The following is a 13,924-nucleotide window of genomic DNA, read 5'->3' on the forward strand; positions in this document are numbered from 1 at the left end:
AGGGCAGGGACAGGCTGCGAGCTCAAGCTCCCACCCTGCTTCCCTCCCCTGGAGCCTCTGGAGCTGGTGGGCATGAGCCGGCATGGCTGGGGACAGCAGGGCCACGTGGGGATTCCTCACTGCTGTGAGCTCCCCACCCCCCACTGCCCTGGCAACATGCCTCCAGCCCCAGGGGAGGGAAGCAGGGTGGGAGCTCAAGCCCACAGCCTGTTCCTGCCCTGGGTACAGATCTGAGGGATGCGGGGTCCCTCTGCCCCCCTGGGAGAGTGTGCGGCAGCAGAGACCTGGCCCTCCCCCTCCCCTTCCCCTTCCCCCAGATGAGCCACCTGTGGTCCCATCCTGCTCCCTGCTGGGTGGGGCTGAGGCTGCTGCCCAAGCCCCACCTGGCTGGGCAGCAGCCTCAGCCTGCGCCTGCCCCAGGTACAGATCTGGGGGTGTGTGGGTCCCTCCTGCCCCCTGTGAGTGAACACAATAGTAGGGAGCTGCCCCACGCAAGCCTGCAGCAGGGAGGAGCAGGGGCAAGGGGCTGTGGACCCAGGTCAGCTGAGGGCCCCCTCCAGCAGGGCTGGGGGTGCAGGGGCTGTGGGTGGGGGGCATCAGCAGGGTGGGGGGGAGGCTTTAATTTTAATCATGGATCTTGGGGTGTTTAGCAGAGAACTTGTAATTTTTTTAGCAGACGATTTGTGATTTTTTTATTTTTTTTTTTTTTTTTTAATCAGGGAAAACCAGGATCCCTGATAATGAGGCAGGGCACTCAGAGACTTCAGAGCAGATTCACTATTAAAACTCATAGTAGTTAATCAGGATCCAGTGACCTTTTAATCAGAATCATTTGCATTACAGCAACACCTTGAGGTTCAAAGCAGGCACTAGAGCCTGATTATAGTGGGCAAATGGTGAAAGGTTGCTCCCTGACTCAAAAGGTATACGGTCTAAGTACAAAACACAGGTGGATGTAGACAGACAGGGTGAAGACAAGACAAGGCAATGGAGGTAACTAGAAGAAGTAGAAGTGACAGCTTACCATTTGCTTTGCTGCTGTTGAATATTTTGTAGGAATCACAGGAGTGCAGTTTAAGAAAAAAATCTTAAATGAGCTTAAGATCTTCCTTCAGAAGATAATGTTGAGCCTTTGCAGGAGCCCTTCCCCAGCACAAGAGACAGCATGGGGGCAAGCACAGAGGGGACTATGGGAAAAGTTGATTAATGGGTAGTAAATTCTGGCACTGCTGGAAGAGCTGTCCTCTGAAACAGCTCTTCCATGGAAACAGCTATGTCAAATTCTTCATGATTTCTGCATCTAGTGAGCTCACTGCAAGTGTAAAATCTTTCTGCCTTCGCTCCCTCAACACCTCCTTGCAGGCACAACTAGGAGCTCAAGAATCAAACTTTCTTCTTGGGCATCATCATCTTTGATGAAAGCTGCTTCTGAAAACCCACCCTAAATTGCACCAAGTCTAATCCGCTTTTCAACTGGCTTGATGTTATGCCTTAAAATTCTAGGGTTGGAAGGGATCTCAGGGATCATCTAGTCCAAACTGCTCGAGTGACATCTGGGCACCACAGTGCATTCAGCAAGTCAGGAATGGAGCCCAGATCCTTTGGGCTTTGCTGTTTTCATTCTATGGAGCTAAATGGAGTAAGTGGCAGAGCAGAGGGGTGCATAAAGGGTTGTTGCTTTTCTGTGGCCAATTGTCCATGCATCATTAGATGTAATCTAAGGATGGTTACAGTCCTCCTGACAGTCAGTCAATGATGATCAGTAGAACAAATCCTTCAAACCTTCTTTAAGATGTGATTTACTCTAGCCCTTTATGTATATTGTATATACTTCCCAATGAATCATATGTACAAGTGGAATTTAATAATATCTAATTCCCTGCCTAAGACATTTAAACACACTCTGGAATTCTGGACAAAGATAGCAGATATTTATATGCTCAGTGGGATGATAAGTATAGGTCTTGGGTAGAGGACATTCTTTATATTTCAGCAAGTAGAAGCAGTTTATCTTATGTTTTTATTCACATACACTAGGTTCATTGTCTTATGATTATGATCCAGAACATTGAGAGAAGTGCCGGGCGCACTTCTGGGTTTGCTGGTGGCCAGTTTTAGGAGGCACCAGTCTCCCATGGTCCAGAGCCCAGTGAAATGCTTGAAAAGAATTCCATTGAGTTCAGTTGGGGCTAGAATGAAGTCTGATTGATGAGAGGATTAGGGAATGAATGACACAAGGAGTTAAAAAACAAGAAAGCAAACAACCTCCCCCCACCCACTGACTAGAACTGGATAGGGTCATTTTGATTGGAAACTCCTATGAGCTTGGAGTTGTGATCTCCTCTGGTGCTGCATTGGAACCAGCCAGACAGTGCTTCAGTCCCAAAGGTAAATGTTCCAATAACTTACGGGAATGCAAAACCATGTGGTGATAATGGGAATTGTTTTGCAACTGTAACTTCAGGAGCCACTAGGTAATGTCATCTACTTTAATAATTGTAATATATGATATGATAGTTTCAGGGTGTGTTTACAAATGGTCAGATAAAACATTAACTAGCGCAGTATAAATTCCTAAATAAAAAGACATTTTGGATGTTAGTAATTGGGGGCAGCTGGTAGACAGCAGGCTTTCTAATAGTTGAAAGCCACTTTGGGTGTAAGGGAAGGTATTTGAAAACCCTTCTTCATCATATAGTACTCTGTGTGGGTCAGAGAAGAGGCATGGCTAGGAGAACCAAAGCTTACTATTGATTTAGGGTAGCTTGCGGGTAGCCACCACTGATTTCTCTCTTGTAGAAAACTGTTAGAAAGAAGCAACTAAGATCTCACCTCTTTGTGAGTGGGTTGCTGGAGCAAATACATGTTTGTGAAGAAGTCTGTGGGAAGCCAGCTATTTCATGAGTCAGCAGGAAGTTACTGCAAGCTGACATCATTGAAGGCTTTCACACTGAGGTTGATTTAAAAGGACCCAGTAGGCAAATGAGTTGTTAGGGCGGGGCTGCCATCCACAGGCCTTATTCATCCATGTAAAGTTTAGGTGCTCATAAAAAAATTAAAAAAAAAAAAAAAAAAGGAAAAAAACCCACAAAACAACCAGCCCTCCTCAGCCATGAGATTATAAACAAACAAAAACCTAAGCCCTTTCAGGTTTTAAAGTATGGCAAGGGATATCAGACACTAAAAAACAGTAGTACTTACAAATTATCTACTCCCTTAAAAAAAAAGTCTGAAAATGAGCTATCAGTCTGCCCAATTGTTTTTCTGGGAAAATTACTAAAAAGGAGGAATGTGCACTTGAAATTTAGCAACATTTTGTATCAACTATAATCCAGGTTTCTATTAGCTCAGCAGACAAAGAGTATAATGATCAGGGTGATCACTGATCGTGCAAAGATGATGAACCAAGGCTTTTGTTTTATCTCAGCTGTTCATCATATGAAAGCTTTTGATATGTTTGGCCATGAGGTATTATAACACTGGTGCAGCAGGGCTGTCTGATCCTTGAAGTATTTGGGAATAAAAAAAGTAAGTCAGAACCTAACCTGGGAAAGGCCGAGCTGGCTGATGGAGACACCTGATGGTCAGTGTGGGGTCCTAGATGGAGGGTTAAACAGAGCTTCCAAAAGAGGTGACAGTGAAGGTAGTGTTGTAGGAACGTGTTTGGGAGATGTGGTCTGAGCACCTTCCTTGGAAGGGGAATGCCTGCTGACTTGATTTTTTTGGACTGTAGTTCCTTTACATGTTGAGAATAAATGTATCCACAGAGGCTACAGATGGAGGTGGACTATGGTTGAGTACCCAGGCTGGTGAATCAGTTCTCAGTGACCTTCTGGGCTTCTAAGTGGTGTTTGGAGGTTCAAGTCAGACTAGAAGCTAAGCCAAAAGTAGTGATGGAGCTTTTTGATTTTTGTATTATCTGACCCAAAGCACAACTAATTCAGTGCAACAGCTTTGGCAGCCTTTGCATAAACCATGTTCTCTGCACTCAGTTTGTCCTTCTCAATACCAGGGCTTCAGGCAAAGTCATGGCAACCTGACAAGAGAATTGCAGAGTGAGCTTATAAGAGTTGGCCTATGTTTGCTTTATCTGTCTAACCATCACTCTGGTGCATGAGCACCCTGACTTTTGTCAGCATGATGATGATAGGAGGAATCAAAGCCGGCCTCAGGGAAAATGGCGCCCTGAGAGAATTTATATTTTGCACCTCCCCCCCCCCAATCACAAGTGCTGCTGTCCTGCCACAGAGGGGCTCCATCTGATGAGCAGGGAAGTTGGGTAGGGCACCTGCCTGTGGCAGGGGTCACTGGCTGCAGCCCTGTGGAGCCGAAGTGGAGGGAGAAGGAGCCCATGATGAGTGGCCAGTGAGTGCTGGCATGGGAGCTTCAGTGCCCTGCAGCTACCACAGGGCTCCTCCCGGGCTTGACACAAAACTAGCCACATGCAGGAGAAACTTGGTCCAAGTTCTCCCCTGCTTTTCTCTGCAGGCTGCTGGTCTTAGCCTGGGGCTCCCTGAATGCCCCACACCACCTTGCCCACAGGCAGGAGCAGGTATGGCTGCCACCCCCACACGTGGAATCCCAGGCAGCCCCTCGCACCCCGCCCTGCCAAGGTCCCTTGCCTCCCCCCACTTCATCACCCACCCAGGCTCATGTGGGGCCCTGAGCAATGCCTCAGGCCAACACTGCTACCTGCTGCTTGTGGGGTGTGTGTGTGGGTATGTCTACACATGCATTTACATCACCTTAAACTTACTGCATAGTAAGTTACTGCCCAGTAAGAGGAAATAGGGCAGTGTCTACATGTGCAGGCATTAAAGCACATTAACACTGTGTGCAGACTGACCTGGAACTAACTTTAGTCCCAAGCCAGTCCACACATAGTGTTACTGCACAGTAAGGCATCTACATGTGCATTACTGCACAATAACTAATCGGGTGTAAATTTGATGCCTGCATGATGCAGGTATCAAATTCATGCTCAAGTTGGCATAGGCCACCACATTTACTGCACAGTAATTTTGATTATTGCACAGTAAATGCACATATGTAGACACACCATGTGTGTGGCATCCTCTGCAACCACAACACCTTTGTTTGTTACCCACATCTCCCATCCCTCAGGCTGGTTCTGGGAGGAAATCCATGCCTATTATTAGTTTTGTAGGCATAGCTGGGTCTTCTAGGCTTTGTAGAAAGTAAGAGATTCATCTCAGCTAACATCTCTTCAGACCCATGAATGCATAACAGATAGGATTTTTAGAAATGACTTGTTAGGATAGCAGGGCAAACTAATGCTTACCAGTCATTGGGACAGTGGTCCATGCCAGAACATTCTTTAGGGTAATGTTGCCTCCTTGTGTTATAAAATATTTACTGAGTTACAGTAAAATACAACAGTTTAATTTGTTACAACAATGTGATCATTACACAGTGACTTCAAAGGAGAATATAATTGTATGGCAAACTCCTGGAATGTTATTGTATCACCTAAGTGACAATAAGGCAGTTAATACATGCCTCCACTGGATAAGAGATCTGCTTTCCATTTTGCCTTGAGTGCTACTCGGCTTGGAGCGTTAGATGCAAGAGGTACAGAGAGCTTTCTGACCTTTCCTCGTGTTCCAATTTAAGAGAACGAACTGATAAAAAAACAAAACAAAAACCCATGTATTCAGGCAGTAGTGAAAAGGTTTAAAGAATGGCAGTAGGCTATATATAATATTCATATTCTTTTTTAGATCAAGGAGCAAAGTAGTTATGCTGAGGTAGTAATATATTGAAAATAAATGTATTTTTTGCAATGGTCTCCTCACTTTAGTGAGGAAACCATTGCAAAAAAAGGATGTAAGGGGAGTAAGGGGAAGGGAGGAGGAAAATATATTGATTTCACTTTTTCCTTGTCATGGAAAGTATTTCCTGTAAGTTTGCCATATTAATAGTTCCTGTCTCTGAGCTTAAGTCCTGGACAGGTTTGTGAACAGATACTCTGGGTTTCAGCCATAACTTTGGAAGGATTTCTGTGGTTATACTGGCTATACTGGGGTCAATGGTAAAACTCCTACTGACTTCAGCTGGCCCAGAAAATCATCCAAAAGCTCTACTCATGCAGGCCAAATTTTAGGGACTGTAACTAAAAGATGTAGCCCAGAGCCTTGTTCCTCAGTCCATCCCTGGCCATAGTTTTGGACCTATTAGATGACTCTTTAGCCAGCTCTCCCTGGTTGCCTGGGAACAGCAGCCAGAACCAGAACAAGGGGCCCCTTGCTCTCCAATTTGGCAGTACCAGCCAGAGTTCCCATCCTTATAGCTCAAGAGGCAAGGACCAGCCATAACTAAGCACACAGCAAGGGGGCAGTACCTCTCAGTTGAAAGCAGGAAGCCACCAGATTTCTTTTTGACCCCAGAGTATGCAAAAGCCAGCAGCATGGGCTAATGACCCAACCCGAGCTCTTCAACCAGAGAGGAACGTGGCTTCATGGAGCAACCAGTTGCCTGGACTTCAGCCAAAGGAGATGCCAGAGACTGCCTACAGTAGAGGTGGGCAAAATGCGGCCCGTGGGCCAGACGCGGCCCACCAGGGCATTGTATCTGGCCTGCTGGACCCCTAAAATTTTTTAGAAAATTAATATTTATCTGCCCCAGGCTGCCTGTCATGTGGCCCTCAATGGCTTGCCAAAACTCAGTTAGCAGCCCTCTGCCCAAAATAATTGCCTACCCCCGGCCTACAGTGTATAAGTTCCCGTGCTCTAAAAGCTCTTTCTATGCTGTAGCCCTCTCGGGCTTTAGTTCTGTTAATTAGGGCATTTGTTGTCCTTTGTTGCTGACATTCAACATGCGGATAAGCACACTATCTTACTTACATAAATTCTCCAAGTTTTTCAGCCTCTCACCTTATTAACCACACAGTATTGTCCAACCTTGTAATTTTATCATAACTTTCATGATACTTAATGTTCTTCATGAATTCCCAGCTCCTTGAATAAGGTGATTGTATGACTCTCCCATTTCATTTAAGAAAAAAGAATACAACTTGAAAATGGGAGTTTTAACAGCTCAAAAATTAGAAGGCAAATAAAAAAACAGACTTTTTTTTGTAAAATCACTCTTCTAAAAAAAGTGTTTTTAATATTTTTGTGGAGAGCGGGGGATAGTGATTTTGATACAATAACTGAATTTGTGGTCCTAGCAATGATACAGTTATGAGCTGGAAAATCAATGTGTTTTTTTTCCTTATGTCTCCTTAACAGTTTTAAATCAGTGGCAGGCAAAAGTAATAACAAGTATGAAAGAATTGCTGTTGTTTTAAAGGGAACTGAAACAAATTGTTTGAAGAGCAAATCAAACTTTTAAATAAAAAGAAAACTAATAAAACAGAAAAATAAAATACTACTCATCTGTTGTGCCATTAATGTCCTTTGTGCTGCATGTTTATGGGGAAAAATTTATTTCTGTACTGAAAACACAAACTGTACTTGTATTAAATGATAGCAAACTTGCAGATCAGCATTACTTTCTTCTCAGCAATGTGTGGTCAATTTTCATTTTCTCTCTTAAAATTGTTTCCATTTAACACCCTTAAGCAGATATAAGTTACAGTGAAATATAAAATGACCCCAAAATTGGCTTGCTTGATTATTCAATCTGATCTTTCTCAGCTCTAAGTGGCAATGCGCTTTTAATGTGGCTGCCCATATGCCCCACATATGACTGTGATATGACTTCCAAAGGGTATGTTGTGATCTGCTCTTGTGTGCCAATTCATATATCTAAACGTTTTCATAAGGGGAACCCCTTTGTGTTAGTCATCTGGTTGTCAAACAAGACCTGGCTGTGATCCTGGACCTGGCACTAGATTAAATATGTGCACTTTAAACATTTCATACTTAAACTGATGGGAATGGGCAATTCCTCTGTACATTTTCTCAAGGTTTTAAAACAATAAATGTCAACCTGAGGGCAAACCAAGACAGATTTCAGATTAAAGGGAGGGGGCTTGCTTAGTATTTATAAATCCCTTAGCCCCAACTCCTTCATATCTCTTAAAACAACGAACAAGGAAAGAGTATGTCAGACGCAACAGGCACTTTTGTCAACACAACTTTTTCCTTTAGAAGCATGATATCAAGATTTCAAAAATAGATTTTTCAGACAGATTCATGACTTGGCATCCCATAGAGAATCTAATATTCTTCCAAGCAAAGCTTGTCTTAGAAGACTAATAAAGCCAGTTAAAAGAACCTTTCATCCCTAAGATACCTAAAATATTACTTTGTTTGTTTACTTTTTCTCCCTCAATTAGTTTTCCTATCTCCATTTCATCTGTGGATTGTTGAAGCTCGTCAACACTTCTAGCCTTCAATTTAGGATGGATGTCTTGGGAGTTTTAAGAAAGGCAATTTTCCCACTGTCTCCCTGCCATGGTTTTTAAGTCTGTAGCACAAAGTGCACCCCTTCTTTTCTTTTCTTTCTTTCTTTCTTTCAAGATGGCCGCCGACAGCTGAAGCCCTTCTAAGCTCCTCCAGCTCAGGTGCTTTCAGCTCGTTTGCCTCGCACTCCCTGCCCCCCTTTTCCTGTCCCCCCCCCCAAAAAACCCCTTGCCTCTCCCCACCCTGTCCCTGGGGACCCCCTCCCTGCCCCCTCCCCCCACTTTCTGAGCCTTTTTCCCCTGGGCTCTGGCAGCCTCGTTTGCCTCTGCCCCTCCCCCACCCCCGCCTGAGTTCTCCCTTTGATTTCTGCTGCCTCCCTCCCCCAGGGCCCCTTCCCTTGGTCCCTGCCATCTGCCCCTGCCTTGGGGCTTGCCCTGAGCCCCTGCGGGGTTGCTCTGCCCCCCCTCAGGCCGATTTTGGGGCGTTTTCAGCCCCCTCCCAGTCCCAGTCCCCCCTGTCAGCCTGAGGCTTTTTTTTTTTTTTGCTGCGCTTCGCAGTTTAACCCTGTCCTGGCGAGGAATGGCGGCTCCTACGCCTGGCAGCTGGCATGAGGATGTCTCTCGGGACCTCCCACTGTCTCATGGCCTGAGAGTTCATGCCCCTCTCCATGTGGGGCTCGAGGCTTGCGTGGAGGCTCTGGCCGCCCTCCTGGGATGGCGTACCATCCGCTACGCGGGGCGCGTGAACACGGTCCCGATGATCTATTTGAGCAAGCCCGCCTTGGTTGACAGGGTGTGTGCGGAGGGCCTGGACATTGCAGGCATCCACTACCCCGTCACGCCCCTAGAGACTCAGGCAGTGAGGGTGGTGATTTCCAACGTCCCACCGCACGTTTCCGATCGGGAGCTGGCCAGGGGACTCGAGACCTACGGGGTTCCTGCGAGTCCTTTTCGCCGCCTGCCGATGGGAAACAAGAACCCTCAGGGCAAGCACGTCCTGTCCTTTCGGAGGCAGGTCTTCATGCTCCTCAAGGAGGGCCCCCAGTCGCTGCCTCGCTCCCTGAGCCTCACGCTCGAGGGGCGGCGGTTTATTATCTATCTATCTGTGGGAGAGACCACGTGCTTCAAGTGCGGGGGCTCCTCCCACCTGGCCGCGCAGTGCCCTCGGGGCAAGGCGGCCGGACCATCGCCGCCTGCAGCAGCGCCGAGAGACGGCGCGTTGACCTCTGGGGCACACGGCAGGCCCAGGGAGGCTGGGAGCTCTTCCTCCCGACCTCCTTCCCCCCCCATTCCATCTCAGGGGACCGGGGTCTCCAGTGGGAAGCCATCGTCCAGCCGAGGGGCTGGTGCTACTACCATGGCCCCACCGCCCCCTCCCCCGTCTGTGGCGCCCCCTGCCCTTGGTGCGGCAGCCCCACCGGGTGGAGGGGCGGATGCTTCCCCTTGCCCCCTGCCTGCCCCGGCCGAAGTGGCTGGGGTGGCCGGGGACTGCGGTGCTGGAGCCTCATCGGATGATGGGGCTCGGGCATCCTCCCAACCACCCGACAAAGAGAGGGAGATGAGGGGGGCCTCTCAGGACACCCCATCCCTGACAGACCCCTCCTCGGCCAGTGCCGAGGGCCCCCCCACTACAGAGCCGGACCCCACTCCGGCTGCCACACCACCCGCCCCGTCGGATGTAGCCACCGACGAGGCAGACTTAGCGGGTGGGGGGGAGGGGCCTTCAGGGGTCCCCCTCCCCTCGCCTGTCCCCCAGCCTCTGGAGTCGGGCGGCAGCAGGGATAGTGGCGAATGTCTCTCTTCCGGTGGCCTGGCCCCGGGGGTGGCAGGAGAGCCTGCTGCCCCTTTGGTCACGCCCCAGCCTATCGGAGCAGATGGGGAAGTTAGCGAGATGGAGATCCAGCTCTCGGAGTCTCGCAAGAGACGTCGTGAGCGGGATGGCCCCTCCCCCCCCAAGAAGACAGGGAATGTCCTCGCGGAGCCGGTCCTTGACTCGGACGACGAGAGACGGCTGATGTGCCTGGACATCGAGGGGGTCGACGCTGCAGTTGCGGGCGAGCTCCCGCCGGGGGTGCGGCCTCGCCGCTCTTCCGTAGGCAACATCCACCCCAAGCTGGCGGAGCCCCCCTGGGTCCCTCCTGACTATGGGGGACTCCTGTCCTTGCTGAAGCTAACCAAGGGGCAGAAAAATGTAGCGGGGCACATCACCCAGTGGTGTGCGGACCCCAAAGTGTTTGTCAAGGCTGCCAGGGCGGCAGTCAAGCTCATGCAGCAAGATCGGGGCACACGTCAGATGGCCTACCGTCTGGACAAGCTTGCCCAGAGGGTGAGAGTGGAGTGGGGCCTGGGCGGGTCCCTCAACTAGAGTAGGGCACGGTAGGCCTTCCCTGACCTGTCTGTATTGCCTTGCTCTGCTCTTGGGTGCTCGCTCTTCCACCCGCACTCTGCTTTGCTCCTCCTCTCCCACACCCACACCCATGGCAGCCACAACCATTGGCACCTTCAACGTCAACGGCTGTCGAGACGCGGTGAAGCGCGAGGCCGTCCTGGAGCTCCTGCGACAGAAGAGGCTGGCCATCGCCTTCCTACAAGAGACCCACTCTGACAGGTTCAACCAGGCGGCCTGGCGGGCTGCCTGGCGAGGACAGGTGTTCCTGAGCCACAGCACCAACCTCCGCGCGGGGGTCGCGACACTCTTATCGCCGCAGCTGCAGCTTGACTCGGCGGTGCCGCGGGAGGTCGTCCCCGGCCGCCTGCTGACTGTCCGCATCACCCTCGCGCAACACCGTCTGCTGCTCGTCAACATCTACGCGCCCTCCGATGGCCAGGAGAGGGTCGCTTTCTTTGAGAGCTTGGCTGCCCTCCTGCGCGACGCTAGCGAGGATGATGACCTGCTCCTCCTCGGGGGCGATTTCAATTGCACCACTGCCCTGCGCCTCGACCGCACAGGGCCTGAGCCCCACCTGCCCTCCACTCGCAAGCTGCAAGCTGCCCTGGAGGGGGCAGACCTCGTGGACATCTGGCGAGCCCTGCATCCCGATGCGCGCCAGTACACCTGGGCCAAGATGAGTGCCGGCGGTCTCACCATGGCTCGCCTCGACCGCCTTTATATCACCAGGCACCACCTGCCACTCCTGTGCAGCAGCCGCATCGCTCCCTCGGGTCTATCAGATCATGGCCTGGCCTTCAGCGAACTGAGCCTGCCGGGGAGAGCCTGTGCACGGGCACCGTATTGGTGTTTGAACGTTAGTCTACTCCAGGACTCTTATTTCCGGGACTGCTTTGCCCACTTTTGGCAGAGGTGGGAGGCTGCGAGACCGAGCCACTCCTCCTGGAAGCTGTGGTGGGACGTGGGCAAGGTCCAGACCCGAGCCTTCTGCCAGCAGTACACCCAGCTGGCCGCAAGCGAGACGCGCCGCCGTATCGGGGAGTTGGAGGAGGACGTGGCGGAGCTCGAGGCTGCTCTGCTGGCCACTGGCAGCGACGCGGTACTGAGCGAGAGCCTCCGGCTCCGCAGGAAATGCCTGCACGACTTGGCAGAGAGCACGGCCCGCGGCGCGAGGATCCGTGCCCGCTGCCAGGAGCTGGTGGAAACCGACGCCCCGACCCACTTCTTTTTCGACCTGGAGCGGCGGCGGGCAGCGAGCAAAGTCTTGGACCATCTCAAGACTCCTGAGGGCCGGGTCATTACAGAGCCGGGCAAAGTCTGCGACCGTGCCGTCGCCTTCTATCGCGACCTGTTCGCGGCCGAGCCGTCGTGCCCCGAGGCCACGCGGGAACTCCACGAGGGCCTACCGCGTCTCGATGCCCTGGAGGCCGGCGAGCTGGAGCGGGACTTGTCCCTGGAAGAGCTGGCGGCCGCCACGGCTGGCCTCGCCTCCGGCAAAGCCCCGGGCCTCGACGGGCTGCCTGCCGAGTTCTACAAGACCTTCTGGCCTCTCCTCGGCCCCAGCCTCCTGCGCGTCTTCCAGGACAGTCTCGCCGACAAGGTCTTGCCGATCAGCTGCCGCCGAGCGGTGCTGACCCTGCTGCCCAAGAAGGGAGACCTGGGCTACATGAAGAACTGGCGGCCGGTCTCCCTGCTGTGCGCGGACTACAAGATTCTGGCCAAAGCGCTGGCCACCCGCCTCCGCGCGGTCATGGCCTCTCTCACCGGGCCCGAGCAGAGCTACTGCGTGCCGGGCAGGACCATACAAGACAACCTGTTCCTGCTGCGGGACCTGCTCACGGCTAGCGAGCTCTTTGGCCTCGACGTCGGCCTCCTCTCTCTCGACCAGGAGAAGGCCTTTGACCGCGTGGGCCACGCCTACCTCTTCCACACGCTGGAGGCTTTTGGCTTTGGGCCCCTCTTCACCGGGGCCCTCCGGGTCTTGTACCGGGACATTTCCAGCCTGCTCAAGGTGAACGGGGTGCTTTGCGCTCCGTTCCCCACGCGCAGGGGCATTCGCCAGGGCTGTCCGCTGTCGGGCATGCTCTACGCCCTGGCCATCGAGCCGCTGTTACACGCGCTGCGCCGCCGCCTGAGTGGGGTGGCCCAACCAGCGGCCACGGGCCCGTCCGCTGGCCCTCGTCTCCGGCTGTCGGCCTATGTGGACGACGTCACCGTCTTCCTCGCCACCCAGGAAGACGTGCGGGCTCTGGCAGATTGCCAGCGGGCCTACGAGCGCGCCTCCTCCTCCCGCATCAACTGGGGCAAGAGTGACACTCTGCTGCTTGGCGCATGGACTGGCAGGCCTCCGCCAGACTTGCCGGGGGGCCTCGCCTGGCGCCGCGAGGACCTCAAGGTCTTGGGCGTGTTCCTGGGGCCGACGACCTTCATGGCGCGCAACTGGGACGGCCTCGAGGATGGAGTGGAAGCCCGCCTGCAGCGGTGGCGCTGGCGCCTGCCCAGCCTTTCCTACCGGGGGCGCGTCCTCGTCATCAATAACCTGGCGGCGGCGACCCTGTGGCACCGCTGCGTGGTGCTGGACCCTCCGCCGGAGCTACTGGAGCGACTGCAGTGGCTCCTGGTCGATTTCCTGTGGGACGGACGCCACTGGCTCCCACGAGCTGCCCTCTACCTGCCCACCGGCGAGGGGGGCCAGGGCCTGATCGATCTGGCCAGCAGGGTGGCCACCTATTGGCTACAGGCCCTCCAGCGGCTCCTGTACACCGAAGGCCACCTCCCGTGGTGACAGCTGGCGTGCCGATTCCTGCGGCGAGTGGGGGGCCTCGGCTTTGACCGGGAGCTGTTTCAACTGGACCTCACCTTCCTGAACGGGGCAGTCCTTCCCCCGTTCTACCGCAGCATGGTGCGGGCCTGGCGGGCGGCCTTCCATCTCTGTCCCCAGGCCAGGCACCTGCGGTTCCCGCAGCTCCTTCGAGAGCCCTTGGTCCACAACCCGGCCCTGCACCGGGTCGTGCCAAGCCTGGCCTCCGCCAGCCTCATGGCAGCTCTCGTCGAGGCGCGCTTCACCCGCCTGGAGCACCTCCTGGACCCCGCTCGGTCGGACTGGCTGTCATCCGAGGCCCTGGCTGCCCGGCTGGCGATGCGCTCCGTCCGCACTGCGGGGCGGC

The sequence above is a fragment of the Alligator mississippiensis genome, chromosome 9 (assembly GCF_030867095.1).
Source record: "Alligator mississippiensis isolate rAllMis1 chromosome 9, rAllMis1, whole genome shotgun sequence".
NCBI classification, from domain to species: Eukaryota; Metazoa; Chordata; order Crocodylia; family Alligatoridae; genus Alligator; species Alligator mississippiensis.